Below are 20,099 nucleotides of genomic sequence, written 5' to 3'. Positions count from 1 at the left end.
GAATTGCCCCTTCGTTAAGCAGGGTCCACTCTGTTGCATTTGAATAGGAGACTATGAGGCTCTCCACATGAGCAGTATGGAGAGCCGGATGGGGTTAGGCGGGGAGAGTGGCCCAGAGCACCCGCTCCACTAACCTCATTTAAGGGGAGGAATTAAGCAGGCAAGACCCCAAGGCAAATATCTCAAATGGGCAGGGAAAGTACCTGATGACTTAGAACCATAAGTGCTAATAAGTCCCAAAGGTACAACTCCAAGTCTGAAAAAATAATTGTGAACTGGTGACACAATGAGATTGGACAAAGCAGGAAGTTAGACCACAGACAATATTGTGGGTGTGATCCACACTCTTGGGTGAGTAAATATGTGTGCTATTATAAAACCAAATTGATGCACCCAGCTGGATTGTGTGGATCTTAAAGAGTTTTCTCACAGATCATACTAGTGTGATTCTGCAACATTTTACACATGTAAATAAGGCTGCCTTCTTTGTTGTTGACACCTCTGTTTATTCTGCAACAGTCTGCCCCGCATTGGCTCATAAAGGTACTCCATAATCTCTCTCTCTCTCTCTCGTCTTTCTATGATTTAATATCCTGCTTTTCAGATTACAGGTACAATTAAAATTACATATCTGAGTACAAAGAACAACAAAAACAACATGTTAAACACTCTAATAGCAGTTCTAATATTCCTCACATTTATATTCTGCCCTTTCTGCAAGGACCTCAGGGTAGCATGCATGAGAGTTATTCCAACAGTGATGTAATTTTCACTAGGTAGAAACTTCTTATGAGAACCCTCCTGGAGAGTTTGAGAGATTTCAGTAGAGAACAAGAAGACATTGGATTTGCCAGTATGTTGCATTTGCCATGAACAAGGCCAGACTGAGCTTTCTAAGCACAGATCGCTTTCTATTTATCTCTGAAGATGATGTGATCCATAGCCTTGGACAAGATGCTTGTTATACTGGAACTAAGACTCAGAAACAGTTATAATCTCATGCCTTGAAATGTTAACAGACCATTAAGTTGTAAGCAAAATTAGACCATTTGGTTTCCTAAATGGATTTAATAATATTTTCTGCTGCAGTTGCTGCTGGGATGAATGGAGGTGCCCTTGCCTCAAAGGAGAGGTAGAAAACAATTGTTTCAATGTTACTTTTTAAAAATTATAAATGGCACTAAAGTCCTGATCACTGAATAGAAGTTAATATTTTGGAAATTTCCTGTAATTGAAAATATCTCAATGGAACATAGTTCCAATTATCACACATTTCCATCCCATCTTAAGCAAAAGCAAAGTGTTCTCCAGATGATTTCTGCAGTGTATTAAGCTGACAATGGCCTGGTTCACACATTAGCATGATTGTATGAACCCCTGCCAAAGAGGGAATCTTAGATTCATCCTGGGCCATAAACCACCTTGGCATGGGTTCACACAATTGCGCTAATGTTGGTAAACCATAAGTTATGTTTAACATGGAATTTGGGCCTGTTGGTTTATTATTTTTAGTAAAATATCAGGCACAGGAGACCAACAAACTGGAACTGTGGTGGAGGGAAAGGATTTAAAGCCTTCCTTCAGTACTCTTGGAGTCCTAATCTGGATTGCCATCCACCATGGGTAATAGTTAACAACAAAAGCAACAGCAACAACAAAACCTGTGCAGGACCAAATTATGCTCTCCACAAAACATGTATATAAATTTTACATGATATGTGAACACTAATATGTATCTTAGTGTTAATATTAAATGTTTGATTTAATATATAATTATACATATTAGCTGCTGATAATGAAATCCTTTTAAAATAAATTATATTTCCTTAAATTATCTTTACCCCCTTTAAGCATCCTGGCCATCTGCACAGTCATAAAACTAAAAGGGGATTTTGTTTTCCGGGGCACTTAAGCATGAGTGATCATAAAAATCCCTCAATTCAGCGAATTGTGACTGAACAGAACTGAAGAGATCAGAGAGGTGACTTTGGAGCACTGTCATTTGTGGGGGCCACCCACTGCCACTGATATGCTTTTAATCAGAACTGTTCCTGTTCAAAAGAAAAGTTTTCATATTAAATTTCAAATTAAAATGCCTATATTTTTAAAAACTCTTAGCAAACCAGTGGCAAACCAATGCTTCATGGGCTGATTCACTCACTGATCACTCCTTGAAGCTGTATTTGTTTTACCAGAGTGTAGTGACACTACAGCCACCCTAATGGGGCAGCGGGGAAATGACTTGACTAGCAGGCCAGAGGTTGCCAGTACAAACCCTGATGGTATGTTTCCCAGACTATGGGAAACACCTATATTGGGCTGTATTCTACCAAAGAAAACCACAGGGTTCTGTGGTTGCCAGGAGTCGACATCGACTTGACGGCATACTCTGTTTTACTAGTGACACTACAGGCTCTTTCTAAAATTTGTAATCAGATCTAAATCCCTACTGGGAGTTCTCCACACAGCAGGCTTTACCACGGGTTTTTTGCAAGGCGAACTCAACTCAACTGGGAACTCAAGACTATCAAAAAACCCAGTGCAAAAAGTGGATTTTTAAAAACCCTGGATATAAATTGGGTTGCACTCTAACAAGCAGTGAAAAAACCGAGTCGTGTGTGAAGTGCTCCCCGATTGCTTGCAGGGACTTTGGGGGTAAATCTGCCAAATATGTGAAAGCACCCACTCCATTCTGGAGGAGATGCGAGCTAAAAGCCGGGTGTGGAAAACTTCCTGGTGGTATTTGTGGGGGGGGGGGGTTGCTGTACATTTACCATCAAACAAGCTGCTCCAGGTCCTGCAAAGTCTTGCATGTAGCTTGGCAGAAACCTTGCACATCAGGCAATTTCCTGGTAGCATCCATATCCAGTTTGCCTGGTACTAGGACAAAATGTTGAACGTTGACTACTTTTGCTTGTTGCCGTAATATATTCCAACTACAACAACATGTATTTTGTGGCTGGATGGCTGGGCACTTAAAGACTAGCAAAGACCTTAAGGAGATGGGATGTATCCTTGCGGTTTAAAAGAGCTCTACATAATTTGTACTGATTCCCACAGTCCTGTTGCTACAAGGGGTGGAAATATATTCAATGCGTGCCAAGGAGGCTTTTCGGATTCCTGGCCTTGAGCAAAATTAGTTAATGATATTCATTCAGTTACAGCACAGTACAAATGGGGCACATTAAATGGCTTAAATTAGGTCAAATTGAATAACTGAATTTGTTCTTTAACTTAAAAACAGCTTAATCAGCTCAGAGTGCAAGACTCTTAAAATAGTTTAATTAAATATTAATGCGAGGGGAAAGTTACAATTGAAGCCTTTTTTTGAACGCTACCTACAGCGGTTTTATTTATGTGCCATTATTTTTTCCGGGATGCAGCCCTTTGGTGACAAAACACAGCCATTCTCTCCTGATGATTAATTTGGGTTTTGGTTGCTTAATATTATGAGACGGGGTCAAGGCTATTTTAGATAGTTCTGGGAATATCAGAGAGAGAGAGAGAGAGAGAGTTGGGGGTGAGCTCAGGATGACACGATCTGCAGAAATACTTGCCATACCACCTCTTCTGCTAAGTAGTTGAAATGTTTATTGTATGAACACACTCAGGTGTGTGCACTGCCTTTGAAAGGCAAATCTTTGTTTCTTTGGCTATGTACAGACAATACTTATTTTGAGAAATGGATACACCTCTGTTGTGTTTATAGCTGGGTTTGGATGATGTCACCTGACCCAGTGAGCCATATGTATGTGCATGTCCACTCCCATCAGGAATGCTGCCCTGGTACTGCAAAATTACGTTGGTGGGGTAGAATGGCGAAACTGCCCCTCATCACACATTTTAAAAGTATTATGAATTGAATTATGCGATGAGAGCCGTTCAGATGTTCTGACCCACTATGTGATTATGTGGTGGTGGGATGGTATGCTGAGTGGGAATGGGGACATGCATGCACACTCTCCTCATCATGCAGTTGGGTCAGTAACTGAGCTGTATTGTCCAAATCAGCTCATCTTTCAAGCATTGCTTTGTGAAGACTGGCACTTCATTAACTAAGGTTTTATTTACAGATTAACTTTTATACTACATCCCAGGATCCTTTTTCAGTGAGTCCCTTGTCATTCTAATTGTCTAACCCCCATTTCTCAACTAACCTATTCCTAGTTGGCATAGGAATATCAATGAGCTCTGAGAGTTAAAGATATATATCATCACAACATAGGAACAAAGGAAGCTGCCATATACAGTTGCAGAGGAGTAACAGCAGGAGAGGGGGCATGCCCTTCCAGTGGCATCTGGTGGGCCACTGTGTGAAACAGGCTGCTGGACTAGATCCAGCAGGGCTGTTCTTATGTTCTTATACCAAGTCAGACCTTTGGTCCATTCAGCTCCGTATTGACTCACAGACTGGCAGCAGTTTCTCCAAGGATGGAAGCAGGAGTCTCTCTCTGCCCTATCTTGGAGATGCCAGGGAGGAAACTTGGATCCTTCTGCTTTTCCCAAAATGGCTCCATCTCCTAAGGAGAATATCTTACAGTGCTCATGCATGTAGTCTCCTATTTATATGCAACCAGGACAGACCCTGCTTAGCAAAGGGGACAAGCCATGCTTCCTACCACAAGACCAGCTCTCAAAATTCAAAGAGCAACTCGGTAGCTCTTTGAACTGAAGAGATTCAAACATCTTTCTCCATATTGTATATCTGTTGCTGGGCACACATCACAGTCAGACGTTGCTGGCTGAGTGCCTCTAACCTGAGTCTCCAGAACTACTGAGCTTCTTGCATGTTCACATTGTAGAACTGTCATGTGCATGGAGTGGCATATGTAGTATAGCAAGTCAGAATATCTCTCTGCCTCCCCACTCCTGACATGCACACCATCTCTACACAAGGTTTGCATTTATGGAGGGCATCATATACAGTCCTTCCGGAGGGGGGGGGGAAGAATCAAGCAAGATGTGTCATTCAGCACATCACCATCACCACCTTGTTAGAGACTTGTTTTTAGAGTAAAACAGCAGCTGTATGGGGCCCAATCCAGCTGAGGAATTCTTGGCATAAAATGAAATGGAGGCAAAGGGTTAAGCATCCCCTACCACCTAATGGTGCAGCAGGGAAATGACTTGACTATCAAGTTTTGAATCCTCACTGGTATGTTTCCCAGACTATGGGAAACACCTACTGTATATTAGGCAGCAGCGATATGGGAAGATGCTGACAGGCATCATCTCATACTGTGTCGAAGATGGCAATAGTAAACCTCTTCTGTATTCTACCAAAGAATCCAGCTGGTCGCCAGGAGCTGACACTGATTCGATGGCACACTTTAGTTTACCTTTATGCTGCAGGATTGGGAAAACAGTACAGCTTGCCACTTTCTCAGAAGTGCTGAGAAAAAGTACACCTGCTGAAGTTTCTTCTTCTGCATTGCTATTAAAAGTACTAGAGCCCTGTCCTTCCAAGACCATCCTAAGGCTGGCTTCACACGTGTGCCGTGTGAACCCACCAATCTCGGCATATCCTGCCCTACTTATTGCACGGAACCCATATGTAATGTAGATTTGAAGTGAGGGACAGATGTCGGTTTCTGAGCTGCAAACAGGGCAGGATATGTCAAGATTGGTGAGTTCACACGACATGCCCAATCTCGGCATATCATTCCCAAGACTGGAAGTAGGGCTTCTGTATGCACTCAGGGCTTCAGCAGTTCCACAACACATGTAAAGCTGGCCTAAGTGTCCTGAAGAGAAGCAGATGCTGAGTTACTTGAAGGAGGACAAGGATACCAAAAGGCGAGTTTCTCAGGCCTTAATACAATTGAAACGCATAGTTAGATTGCTGGGCGCTGAGAATAAAGATGGTTCATGCATTATTAAAGTGCAGTTCCCGAAACATCAAGCCACACCTGAAAGATGAGGGAACCCTTGATAAGGACCTTTGTCAACCTCTCAAGATGGGTTCCCTGCACCACAGAGATTGGCAACAGAGATAAGTCAGGGCATTCCCACCACTTCAAACTTCATTCTGGTAAATTGTCAGTTAGCACAGGTGGGTGTGATATGCCATATGTGTCATTTTATCTTGAAAGGATTTTTTTTTGTTTTGTTCTTACTGGCTGGCTGCCCTGTGAAATGTCTGGCTTCTGAAATTCTGCCAGGTGTTCATCGTCTGCCTGTTCTTTATGAAAAGAAAGCACCAAGTGCTCTTGAAGATGTCAATTAAGTTCTAATACTCCTCAAATGCTTTTGAGAATTTTGGACTGTTTCAAGCTGCATCTTTGCTATGGGAACATTAGACAGTTGTGCTGGTGGCGTGTGACGTGTCAGATGCTAAGGGAACAACTGGCTCTAATAATTCATCTATCTGAAATGGTGCAAATAAAGGAAAACTAAGTATGCTTACCCAGGTAGTTTGAAGGTGTCTTTTGATGTCAGTTATTGAAAGCACAAATGCTCAACTTTGCCTTAAGGGGTATACAGAGATTACATGAGAAAGGATGCAGGAATGCACATTTTCCCAGCAAAGGCACAATGAGCAAATTTTTGAAAGCAGGTCTGGGCAAAAGCTTTTCCAGAAAAATACATGCATGTTAATATGTAAGCAGCATAGTGGAGCTCTTCTCACGACTAGTGAGAAGAGTGCTGGGGCAGTCTGCAAAGAAGGCGGGTTTAACTCACCTTCCTCGCAGACGATCTCTTAACCTCATTTTAGAGGGAGGCTACTTAGGTGGGTTTGCTGCCATGTAACTGCTGGGATTGGGCCCAATCCCGGTTGGTTCACACGCATGTGCAAAACTGCGCTGGGCTCCCTTAGCCCACTTTTGCATGCACATGTGAATAGCCTCAGCACGTGTACCATAAGACACTGGTATGACGACAGAAACATGGACATCACTGTCAGAACGTCTGTCTGTTGCTCCAGAAGAGAATGTTGTTGCTATTATTTTATAGCACAAGTAGTATGCAAAATTATTACTTCATGGCTAGCTAGCCTGCAGCACAGGTGCTACAAGAGGCCAAGGTAGCTAAGGTTTATGGTGCACCTAGAAAGGGGCAGGAAGGGCCCTGATACTGCCATAGGATAGTCAGAACTGGATTCTTGATGCTTCTTCGGCACTGGGTGTTGAAAGGGTGGCTCCAGAGGGTAGGCATGGGTGTGGAAGCCCCCCTCCCCAACAAGTGACTTGCCCCTCACCTGCCCCCTCTTTTTGTTTCTCTAATTTGTGGGACACCGCTTGCCTACCCATAAATGCACTTTGCCCCTTCTGTGCTCCTTCTCTATTTTTTTGATGGTGGTACCACTGGTGTGCTGCCTATGTGCTGTGGCTCAATGTGCAAGTGTAAAAATACCCGACAACTACACTGAGACATGAAGTCCTAGTGTGCAGAATGGTTATTCTGTTACTTGCCTCTGCAGGACACTTTCCAAAAAAGGTGGCCACTATAACTGTGCTATATGATTCTCTCTGTGCAGAGCAAGGAGAGGAGCTCCAAGTCAGCAATTCAACACACTGCTGAATGGGGGAGCTCTGCAGGGGCTGATTGGCCCCGTCTCTGGTCTCGGCCCCATCCCCTGCATCTGACGTCAGATGCAGGTGGTGTAGCTACTGCCTGGGAGAGGGTCCATTTAGACCTTCTCCCATCCTCCCCAATCTGCATTTCATCCCCGCCCCCCACCAGCCCAGCCAGCATTTCAATGAAAGGCCGGCTGAAGAGGAGAGAGGTATGTCTCACACTCCCAGCCAGCAAGCACTTCGTTCTACAGCCTGGTGTGGGAGGGGCAAGGGGGTGCCCTGGCTGAGGGCGAGGAAGTGCCTTGGCAGCCCTGCCCCCAGACCCTAGTGGCTGAAGGACTGTTGTCTCCCCTTGATCCATTGTCCCACGACCCTGGCATTCACTAAACCTTTGCTTTCATTGAGGATGTGGATAAACAATAGGCCTCATGGAAAGGGGGATTATCAAGAGGGAAAGAAGGAGAGAGAGAGAATTGTGTGGCTCTTCTGGGAAGAACTTTCAGGCATAGAAGACCACAACATAGGATGGGCAGAGTCATTTACAGACATCTGTAGTAAATCACAAAATGATCCATACAGATAGTTAAATAGATCAGCCTTGCATGCCATAGATACAATGCTCAAAGATGGATGTAAAGCAATGTTTGATTGTTGTGTTGTGACTCCCTTAGAAGTACGGCAAGCACAAACAAAACTACATCAAATATCTGGATGTTTAAAGATTGGATAAGATGGCAAAAACTGTTTAGATGCTTGATTGTCTGTTTTCCTAATTACACAAACGCTGGGATCATAACCCAACAGAGATGGTTTTTTTGTGTGATATACTAGAGCTTTGAACATCTTCCTTCTGACTGGGTTGCTTTTATCATGCAGAATGGCCTCAACAGTACATAAACTTTAAGATTCATGGTTATTGCTGAATTCATCTGCTGTTTTGTTCATATGGATAAACCTTTTGCATAACTAATATGTATAACCCTTAGAAAGCTGAAAACACTATTTATCATATTGCCCATATTCCTTAGAATAACTCAGCTAGAGAATGAATGCTACCCATTACTTTGAACTGTCAACTCCACCATTTAGATTTGCTGCAAATTGTGCATTCATTCTTTAAAAGATGAAAGTTGAGATGCATTTTGTGTGTCTGTGTCTTGCCTCAGCTGGATTTACAACCAGCTCCCTTAAACGCGACAAGACATTGCATTAATCCAATGAGCCACTTTCTTGCTGGATAAAATTTTACAGTAAAGAAGATGGAAAGTCGGTGTCTTTTCCAGGCACCATTGGTGCTGTGTTAGTATTTTTGTGTGTGAGTTTAGCATTTACAAACCTTTCAGAAACAAACCAATGGAAAAGAAAAATGATTCTGGACCCTTTCCAGAATGAAAATTTAATGCAGGTTTGTTAAAAGGCTGTTTCTTGTATACTAGGAATTCTGCATGGTATTGTAGCAACAAAGAGTCTTGAGGCACCTTAAAGACTAACACAACAAGCCCTTTCTCACAATCTGTGAGAAAGGGCTTGAGGGAGGGCGGAGAGGAAGGCTGCTTGTACTTACCCCCCCGGAGACGATACCTTTTTGCTCTCTGGATGGGTGGATCACCTGTCCACACATAATTGTCAACAGCTGCCAGCAGCATGGAGGGTCAGGGGCTGGGACACTTTGTCCCAGCCCCTGAATTTCCCATAATGCACCATGCAAGGGGATTCCTCTGATGCCAGCCAGGAGCCCCACAGTCTCCCAGACCTGGCTGCAAGCAACCGGGGCTGGCAGACAATCCATACAACAGGACTATCTCTCTTAACTCCATTTAAGAGGGTGGCTGCCTTGGCAAATTTGCCATTGAGGTGCCGCCAGGATAAGGCATGATCCCGGCAGTTCTCACATGAGGTCAAGATTGGGCTTGGCTTCGTTAGCCTGGTTTTGCCTGCGAGTGAGAACAGCCTCAATTATTTTAGTAGAATCTTCCATGGATTAGAGCCCAGTTCTTCAGATGCACTAGATGAAGTGGGCTCTAATCCACAGAAGCTTATCCTAAATTAAATGTGTTATTCTTTAAGGTGTCCCAAGACTCCTTCTGGTTTCAGAGAACTTGTATTCCTGAAAGTGTTGGTTCGGCTCTCATGCCTGCATCATTCTCTCTATTTATGCATCGGAATTCTCCCTAAAAAAGAGTTTGATGAGGAAATGGGCTGTAGGAATGAGTCCTTCAAGGTGGAGGCTCTATGTAACTCTCCCCTTTCTCACCATGGAAATAAGTGGAAACCTTTAATCTCAATCTGTAACATACTAAATAGTCCAAAAAACTTCCAGGTACCCTGCTCTCTTTTTCTGTGTTACTTGTGACTGGTTGTCCAATTCATTCACAACTCCAGCCATGATTCATGATGACTATGGGAGATTTAGGCTATAGCACAGAAGTCACAAGATAATCAAATCCATCACCCCAAAAGCAGGATATTTGTGCTGCAGCCTCATTATAATAAAACCATATTGTTCTCCAAACCAACAAATCAAAATCTCTCATCAGAACATCAAGGAATGGGAAAATATCCCTAAAGTTCAGATTAATAATCGTGGCTGACATCCTGACTAAACTACTCAATAGTACTACTCAGGAGTTAATGGGCTACTAAATTTCAGTAGGACTTCCTCTAGTAAATTCAATCAGGATGTTAGTCAGTGATATTTTCACATGGTTTTATTTCCTTTGAACACTTTGGGGTTGGAGGAGGCAGTTTTCCCATCAGAATTTTTCAGTGTGCTCTTGTCCAAATGGCCATGATAAGGGGTGAGGGCCAGCACAAACATCAGTTTAATTAAATTTCAAGGGTCTTCTCTTTTCCTCTGTAACATTCAATTTGTCCTTCACTCTGCTTAAATCAGTCTATCCTTCCCTCTCAATAATGATGGTTCAATTCAGGTAAATGTATGCATGAATCAGATGGAACTAGGCCAGGCCTGAACAACCTATGCTCTACCAAGCCAAATGTAGACCACCAGTGATGTATTGTGGTATGCCAGGTGCTTGACAAACCCTCTGTTTGCAATTCTAAACAGGCAACAAAAATGGGAAGCTTTTCAAGCACATGAAAGAGCACGTCTAATCTTTCTAAGAGTGAATGCATATCTTTTCTCCCAAGCTTTGCTCTCTTTGATCTTTCTGCATATTCATCAACAACATCACTTATTGACCAGCCTGAATTTTATCTTCATTCCACTTTCTCTTTTGGTCTCCAAACCCAGTGCTGGCAAGTGGTGCATCTTCTCCCTGTAAAACATGGTGAACACCTTCCCATCCATCTCCTTCCCTTTGGCTAACATCCCTTTCCCTTCAGCCAGTCATAGGAACATAGGAAGCTGCCTCCTACTGAGTCAGATCATTGGTCCATCTAGCTCAGTACTGTATACACAGACTGGCAGCAGCTTCTCCAAGGTTGCAGGAAAGAGTCTCTCTCAGCACTCTCTTGGAGATGCCAAGGAAGGAATCTGAAACCTTCTCTATGCAAGTATGCAGATGCTCTTCCCAGAGCAGCCCCATCCACTAAGTGGAAAATGCTCACGCATGTAGTCCCCCCTTCAAATGTAAAATAGGGCAGACCCTGCTTAGCAAATGAGACAATTCATGATTCATATTTGCTTCCACAAGATGAGCTCTTCTCCCAATTTTGCTCCTTTTCCAATATTGCTCTTTGGCTGCTGCAGCCTTCTTCTTTCAGGCATTCCCCTCTCACAATTCAGTCCTACCACTTCAATCCATAATCCCACTGCCAAAATCATTCACCTTTGCCATCATTTAAACAAGATAACACCCCTTCTACATGCAGCACAAACTTACTGTCCTAACCTTCAAAATTCAAGACTACAGGGCCATTCAAATGACCTACCAGGCAGGCAGAGGGAAGGCTTCCCAAACCTTGCCTTCCCCACAGACGATCAGTTGTTCCTTGTTGGGAGCACAGAGTGCACTCTCACATGATCAGCCCTGCTCTGTGTAGCATGGATAACTGGGTCATGGGCTTGCAACACTCGATTCCCACTGCGCAGGTGCGCTGGAGCATCTCACAGTTCTCAAGGGCTGCTGGGCCGGATGGAGAGTCCCACCAGCCACTGTGCCCGCCGCCACACCACCACGAGGGAGGCCTACCTGACTAACCCCCTAGCCCCGGCCATGCACATAGCAGCTACAAGGCAAAGAGCGGTGTGGTGGGGCAGCAGCAGGGCAGGCATGGGATGGTGTCAGGAGTCCCCCTGACATTTAGACCCCCCCCCGACAAATGCAGGTTTCTTCTCTCTTTTTTAACTTTAAATTTTTAAGGGTGGCCTCACAGCGGGGGAGGGGGCTTGTGGTGGTGGTGGGCCCTCATGGGGGGGGGGCTCCAAAGCCCTTCAGGTCTGGGCACCAAAATTACCTAGGTACACCACTGCTCAGAAGGGTCTACCATCAACTCTAAGAAAGATCTAGTTGTAGTTGTAACCAACAAGTTCAGCCCTACCATGTAGTAGGGTGAAGTGGACTACTTCAGATGGCAAATTTTGGAATGACACACCAGCCTACCCAACACTGTGCCCACAGATTGTTTGCAGGAAGGACCGGGGAATGGCAGCACCCTTCTTTTTTCTAGAAAAAAAATTACTAGAAAAGAACAAGGAGAAGGTAATGTAAAGAAACAAACAATTGAAGTGTGTAATTTGAATAGAAAAAAGAGGGGTGCCATTTATTTATTTATGTATTTAACTTTATGTTTGCATTTATATCCCACTCTTCCCCTAAGGAGCCCAGGGCAGTGTACATGATTATGCTTAACCTCACAACTACCCTGTGATGTAGGTTAGGCTGAAAAATAAGTGACTGGTCCAGAGTCACCCATTGAGTTGCATGGCTAAACAGGGATTTGAACTCAGGCTCCCCAGTCCTACTCTAACCTCAGGCAGAAAAATGCCATGGACCAGCACTAGTAACCAAATTTTAAGTACATATATTTACATTTGGCCACATATCCAAATGTAAGAGAATTGAATCCTCCCCACACCTGCTACTTAGCTTCCCAAAGGCTCTCCAAGTATTTTTCTCCCAACAGAGTTCACTTCTGGTATCAAAACTTAGTTGGTGGGGGGACATGTGTGGGGAAGGGCAGAGACACACACTTCAGAAAGAGAAATCATGGGGTGGGGAGGGGTAGAGGATTTAGAGATATTCATTCATATCCCCCCTTTGCTCTCAGAATTGAGGCCTGCCCACCCCTTGCTTTATTGTGATTGAGTCAGAATTGGATGTAAACAAATGGATCTGTTGTGATTTGGCCCTAAGCTGATCCTATTTATTGGGCCTATTTTCACACTAGGAAGAAAAGTAAAACAAAAGCAAAGAGGCATTTGGATGGATGGCTATAAAAAGAAGCATTCTGAGCTGCTCCACTGAACTCCGAGAAGTACTAACAGGATTTTATGGTTAGGAGAAAATGATGTTTTTAAAGCTGCATTTCCTTTTTGTGTTAAATATTTTCTTTCTCCCGAGTCTCTCTGGTGGGTACCATCCTCCTATCCGGCAGCAGCAGGCAAATTGCACCTGCCTTAGAGATGTGATTCTACAGATGGACCAGATTTGGGCCGTCAGTTTTGTTTTGCTGCTCACCTTTCCTAACCTTTTTATTTCTGTACAGAATTTCATTTGTGGTCCAAAGCACAGATGAAAACAAAAGGCTGCAAATCTTCCAACGGTCTCCTGCCTTATTAGCATTCAGAAAAGGTGTTTGTTGCTGAATTCAAAAAGGGAGTGAGTGCTGATTGCACCTCACAGTGCGGTTTCTTTTTCTAAAATGTTGATTGTTTTAGGTGCTCTGGAGTCTTCTACAGCCTCTAGGTTGTGTGTGTGCTATTTTAATGAAGGTTGATGTAATCTTTCCCCAAATAGAGAGATAAAGTAGTTTGCTCACCTACTTTCAGGTAACCTCTAGCCCAGAAGTGCCAATTACACATAAAGCACAACTTAAAATAAATAAATAAAGCTTTCTTTGAATCTCACAGATGAATTAAAAAAAAAACCAGACATGGAATTCAATTAATTTTCCACATGAAAAAGTGCTTAGTATGGGTAAGCTCTTCTTACACAGTTTCTCAATTATGTTTGGAAGCAAAATGCCTTGATTATACCTTTGATCGGAAAGAAGGCCTTTTAATTAATTTCATACATGCTATAGTGGTGCTAAATGCCCTCATGGTTTCAACAGACGGTTTCACAGCGGTTTTCATATAAAAATAAATAATAAGATATTCCCCTGTCCCCAAAGGGCTCACAGTCTGAAAAGAAACAGAAGGTAACATCAGCATCAGCTATTGAAGGAATGCTATGCTGGGGTTGGACAGGGGCAGTTGCTCTCCCCATGATAAATAGAAGAGATTCACCACTTTAAAAGATGCCTTTTTACTCAGTTAGCAGGACCAGCTGCTAATTGAGTAAAGTTAGCTAACTGCTAAATTCTCACTGCCGCCACCACCTCCACACATGAAGGAAGCAAGCTGCACCTGCCAGGCCCATCTATCCATGCTCCTACATCATGTGACTGCAACCTGCCACTGAATCAGAACCTCTGCTCTGGCTTCCCCATTGGATGGATGGTCAGTAGGAAGGAAACAGGGGAAGAGAAGCTGCTCATGAGAGCAAAGTGTGTGAACAAAATGTTCCAGCAGCTTCCCAGAACTTTGGACACCATAATTGATGCAAAAAAGGTTATTTGATCCCCCAAATAGTCTGTCCCTCCTAATGCAAACAAAGTCATTTGGGCCCCCCGCCCAAATATTCTCATGTCCTCTATAAAAGTCCCTAGTTGGTAACCCTGCTATTGGCCACTGTGGCTGGGGAATAATATGAATTGTAGTTCAACAAAGAGCTACAGAGTCTCAAGCTGGTCATCCATGACAGAGGGTGAAGCACAGGACAGCTACAACTGTGTCAGTGGGCCAACGAAGATTAGATATCTGACTGTTCCACCAAATCACACAGGGAAGAACATGTATGCACAAGTCTGATCAGCAGCCCATCCCATGCAGTGTCCTGTATGTGGATATTACTGGCACACAGGCAAGTGACAACCATGTTACCTGGTAATGTAAGAATGGGCCTTCAGATGCTTGGCATGAGAAGATCCCCCATGTGATTATGTGGCAGCAAGAATAGGCAGGAAGTCTATTGCATTTACACTTTTCTTCCCACAATATTAAGCAGGTTGGCCAGATGAATTGTTTGAACTGGCCCATTGATTCTGATAATAAAGAATGGGTCCTTAATCTGGGAGGGGAAAGATAGACTTGATTTCTATCTGATTGTACCTAGTAAGCCACAATTTAGAAGGAACTCCCCTGCTTCTTCTAGATAAACATCTTTCTTGTTGACTCCCTTCTGTCTCTTTAGAAGCTGTGTGCTCTTACTTTGTGGTGCTGAAGTTTTCATAAGCAAACCAACTAAGCTATCTCTCAGCAGCAAAACTATTCTTGCCCAGTTCCACTATGGAACAATAGGAGAAATGCTAATGTGACATTGCTAAGGAATATCAGCATTACTCCCACTTAATGGGAGGTGGGGGGAATCCCTTGAGCACAGAGAATCTTCTTTCAGTACAGAGAGCTTGCATTAGATAACCCTCCGATTGTTTACTTTCAGGGCTGCACAACTCAAATGCCCTGGTGGGCCGGAACCACCCACAACTTGGCGTGCAGGGGCCGAGGTCAAATTTTTAGCACATTATTATATTAAAATATTATTAGTTACTTATGCATCTATTCCCCCTGTCAATGGACCCATAGTTTTAACCAAGAAGAGTGGCCAGAGAATTGGTCCTGTCTCTTCTCAATCAGTGGGGCCCCTAGAGTGCATGCCAGCCCCAAACAAATGTCAAGTCCTCTTCTCTCCCTAAATTGTTGTTTTCAGGCTGCAATCCTAGGCATGCTTACATGGGAGTAAGCCTCACTGGGCACACCATGGAGCATATCTCTGAGAAAGCATGCACAGGATGGCACTATGGCAGTTTCCAGCTGCTGTGTTGCTGCAGGATACCTGGGGGCCAGTAAAATAGTCCCTGGGGGCCGAATCCGGCCCCCGGGCCTTATGTTGTGCAGGCCTGGTTTACTTCCTTATTAGAGGGCTAGCTACACTTGTTGAATGCAGAAAAACACAAACCAAAGAATCTTGTGGCACCTTAAAGAATAACATGTTTGCTACAAGTCTATTAGTTCTTTCAGGGTGGTGTATGTGGTTTGAGCTTTCTCACTCTATTTTAGCCTTACAGCTCTGAGACTGGTCAGAGTCTGAAGTTAGTGACTGGCCTGAAGTCATACAGTGAGCTCATATCTAAGGGAGAGGAGAGCTGGTTTTCTGGTAGCAATTTGTCCCCTTAGCTAAGCAGGGTCCGCCTTGGTTGCATATGAAAGGGAGACTAGAAGTGTGAGCATTGTAAGATATCCCCCTCAGGGGATGGAGCTGCTCTGGGAAGAGCAGGAGGTTTCAAATTCCCTCCCTGGCTTCTCCAAGATAGGGCTGAGAGAGATTCCTGCCTGCAACCTTGGAGAAGCTGCTGCCAGTCTGTGAAGACAATACTGAGCTATATAGACCAATGGTCTGACTCAGTGTATGGCAACTTCCTATGTTCCTAAGTGGGGATTTGAATCTGGCCAGGCCCTCCCCAGTCTAAGTCTAACTCTATCCTTGAGACAATAATGGTTCCCTGTAGGAGCATCACTGTGTGCTGGACTTAAAAGCCCCCAGAGAAATATGAAGTTGGTTTTGGGAAGAGAGATGGGATGGAACAATGTGGACCTCAATATAGTGCAGCCTGGGAACTATAGCCCTATTCAAACATTGAGGCTGTTCTCACGCATCGCCTAATGCCTAGGTTAGGCATGAGAACTGACGGGATCGGGCCCGATCCCAGCCGGGCAGCGCCACCTAGCCTGGCTTTTTAGCCCAGCTTTTAGCCTGGATTAAGGGCGCAAGCACTCTAACCCTGGCTTTGTGGTCACAGAGACAGATGCCTAGAGCATCTCTCACCTGGGAGAATCCCCCAATGCACTGTGGTTGGCGTGTGGTATATTTGGGGATACCTGGAGGCCAGGATGCATCGTCTCAGCCTCTGGAGCTCTGCACTACCTGGCTCAGCAGCAGATCATCTGGGAGTGCAGTCCATGCTCCCCGAAACATTTACTGGATTGTCTAGGGAAAAGGTAAGGTTTCACAGCCTCCTTCTGTCCCTCCCTCCCTTGTGAATATTCTTATTATGTTGGTCAAGTGTACAAATGTCTGTACACTCATACATGGTTTTGTGTGTGAATAACTGTACTTTCATTCATTTTAAAAGTTAAAATTTGAGCCCCCTCAAATGTACCTGTGTACAGATTTGTACTTCTGTACAGGCACTGCCCAAGTTAGAAACACCCATACTTACCAACAAAGCTACATACCATTTTACAAACAGCAACCCACATATACAAACAAGTCATCACTCTTGAGAACTGTATTTATCTATGTCTTTATTTAAAACATTTATACCCTGCTCCTCCAGTACACTACTGCACATGGCAGCCCACAACATTAAAAAAAAAGATACAATATAAAATAAAAGATTAATAAAGTTAAGCAAGTTAAAAGACCAGGCTAAAACCACATTTAAAATTACATTTTAAAATGAGTTGTTCTAGTAGGTACTAATCTGCCTACTTTCCTTTCATAATCCCTACAACTGGACTAAATTTGGTTCAAATTTAATACAAGTTAGATCTCTTGCACCTCAAATGTTTTTGTGTACACCATCTTGGATTAGGGAGGATGACATCATTATGAACTACACCACTGAGGTGTCCCTGTGTGTCACTCACTACAACTGGACTAAATTTGGTCCAGATTGGTTAGACAGTCCACAAGTTAGCTCACTTGCACTTCAATAGTTCACACGTCCACCATCTTGGATCGTGGTGGATGATATAATCACAAACTACTCCACTGGGGCATCCCTATGTGCCACTCACTACAACTGTACCTAATTTGGTTCAAATCGGTTTGATGCTCCACAAGTTAGCCCACTTGTGCCTCAAATACTTATGTGACCACCATCTTCAACTGCAGAGGAGGATATCATCACATACTATACAGTTGAGGTGTCCCTATGTGCCCCTATAGCTGTAGCAAATTTGGTTCAAATTGGTTATGTGGTTCACAAGTTAGCCTACATGTGCCTCAAAAGTTTATGTGACCACCATCTTGAATCGGGGTGGATGACATCAACTCAAACTATGCCATTGAAGTCTCCCTGTGTGTCACTCACTACAACTGTGGCAAATCTAGTTCAAATCACTTAGAAGGTTCACAGGTTAGCCCACTTGCAACTCAAATGTTTACGTGTCTGCCACCTTGAATTGGGGTGGATGACATAATCACAAACTATGCTGTTGAGGTGTCACTATGTGTCCCTACAACTGTAGCCGGTTTGGTTTATATTGGTCCAGGTGCTGCGAAGTTGATAGGAGGGGATACACACATGTACACATGACACACACGGACACTGGAAAGTAGGCTAAAAATAATTCAGTTTAAAAAATATATTACTAAAAAAGCTAAAAGCTTAAGGAAGCAATTAATAGACCACTTCTGAAGAAGCCTGCCTTGGATTCCTCAGAGTTGAGCAACTATAGGCCTGTCTCCAACCTTCCGTGGCTGGGCAAGTTAATTGAGAGGATGGTAGCCTCCCAGATCCAGGCAGTCTTGGATGTAAATGACTATCTAGACCCATTTCATAGCCCGGGTGGGCTATGAGGTGGAGACTGCCTTGGTCGTCCTGATGGATGATCTCCAATTGGGAATTGACAGAGGAAGTGTGACTCTGTTGGTCCTTTTGGACATCTTGGCGGCTTTTGATTCTATCGATCATCCTTCTGGAGTGTCTGAGGGGGTTAGGGGTGGGAGGTACTGCTTTGCAGTGGTTCCACTCCTATCTCGCGAGCAGATTCCAGATGGTGTCTCTCGGGGACTGTTGTTCTTTAAAAACTGAACTTCAGTATGGTGTCCCTTAGGGCTCTGTATTGTCTCCGATGTTGTTTAACATCTACATGAAACCACGGGGATTGGTCATCAGTAGATTTTGTGCAGGGTGTTAGAAGGCTAATGACACCCAAATCTTTTTCTCCATGTCAGCGTCATCAGGAGAAGGCATAACCTCCCTAAATGCCTGCCTGGAGGCAGTGATGGGGTGGATGAGAGGTAACAGGCTGAGGCTGAATCCAGATAAGACAGAGGTACTTATTATGCAGGGTCAGAAAGTGGGAGATGATTTTGATCTGCCGGTTCTGGATGGGGTCACACTTCCCCACAAGGAACAGGTACACAGTCTGGGGGTACTTCTGGACACAAAACTCTCCCTGGTTGAGGCAGTGGCCAGAGGTGCCTTTTATCAGCTTTGGCTGATATGCCAGCTGTGCCCGTTTCTTGAGATAAATGACCTCAGAACAGTAGTACATCTGCTGGTCACCTCCAGACTTGACTACTGCAGTGCACTCTATGTGGGGCTGCCTTTGTACATAGTCCGGAAACTGCAGTTAGTCCAGAATGCGGCACCCAGGTTGGTCTTTGGGTCATCTTGGAGAGACTATATCACTCCTATCTTAAAAGATCTACACTGGCTGCTGATAAGTTTCTGGGCAAAGTACAAGGTTTTGGTTATAACCTATAAAGCCCTAAACAGCTTGGGCCCTGGGTATTTAAGAGAACGTTTTCTTTGCTATGAACCACACCGCCCATTGAGATCATCTGGAGAGGTTCATCTGCAGTTGCCACTGGTTCGTCCGGTGGCTGCTCGGGGACGGGCCTTCTCTATTGCTGCCCCAAGGTTTTGGAACACGCTTCCTGCTGAAATAAGAACCTCCCCATCTTGTTAAAAGTTGTAAACTTTTAAAAAGGCAGTCAAGACACATTTGTTCACCCAGGCTTTTAATTAGATATGGTTTTAATTGTGTTTTAATGTTTTAATCTTTTTATTGGTTGTTTTGTTGTAAACCGCCCAGAGAACTTGCATTTTGGGTGGTAAAAAAATGTGTTAAATAAAATAATAATAAAATAAAAACTGAGGACTATAAAAACTATCAGCAGCAGATAAAACATTAAAAAGCCTCTTTTAAAAGATGTTTTTGTTTTTTTAAAAAACACTGAGGGAGGGAACATGGTGAAGCTCTGTATGTGTTCTGAGTTATGAGCATCAGACTTACAAATGAACCTTTTGAACACAATCTGTTTATAAGTTGGGGACTTTACACTAATTGTATGAGTGTTGAACATATAACCTTATTCACACATTATTTTGAAAACTCATAAAAGAAGTATACAGAGGTAAAGATCCGTACACAGATAACAGTTATTCACACATAATGTTGAACACAGGTACAGCAGTACACTTCCTGTCTGTACCAAGCACTGGAAAGACCTGTGCCAGGTTCACTTTTTAAATGAATGTAGCTATAGTCATTCACACAAACACATACATTAGTGTACAGGAAGCTGTACGCTTGTACAACATAATGTCTGATTAGTGCTTGTT

Source organism: Hemicordylus capensis, chromosome 1, assembly GCF_027244095.1.
Source record: "Hemicordylus capensis ecotype Gifberg chromosome 1, rHemCap1.1.pri, whole genome shotgun sequence".
Lineage (NCBI taxonomy): Eukaryota > Metazoa > Chordata > Lepidosauria > Squamata > Cordylidae > Hemicordylus > Hemicordylus capensis.
The sequence above is the reverse complement of the archived record's forward strand: the minus strand, read 5'-3'. Positions refer to the sequence as shown.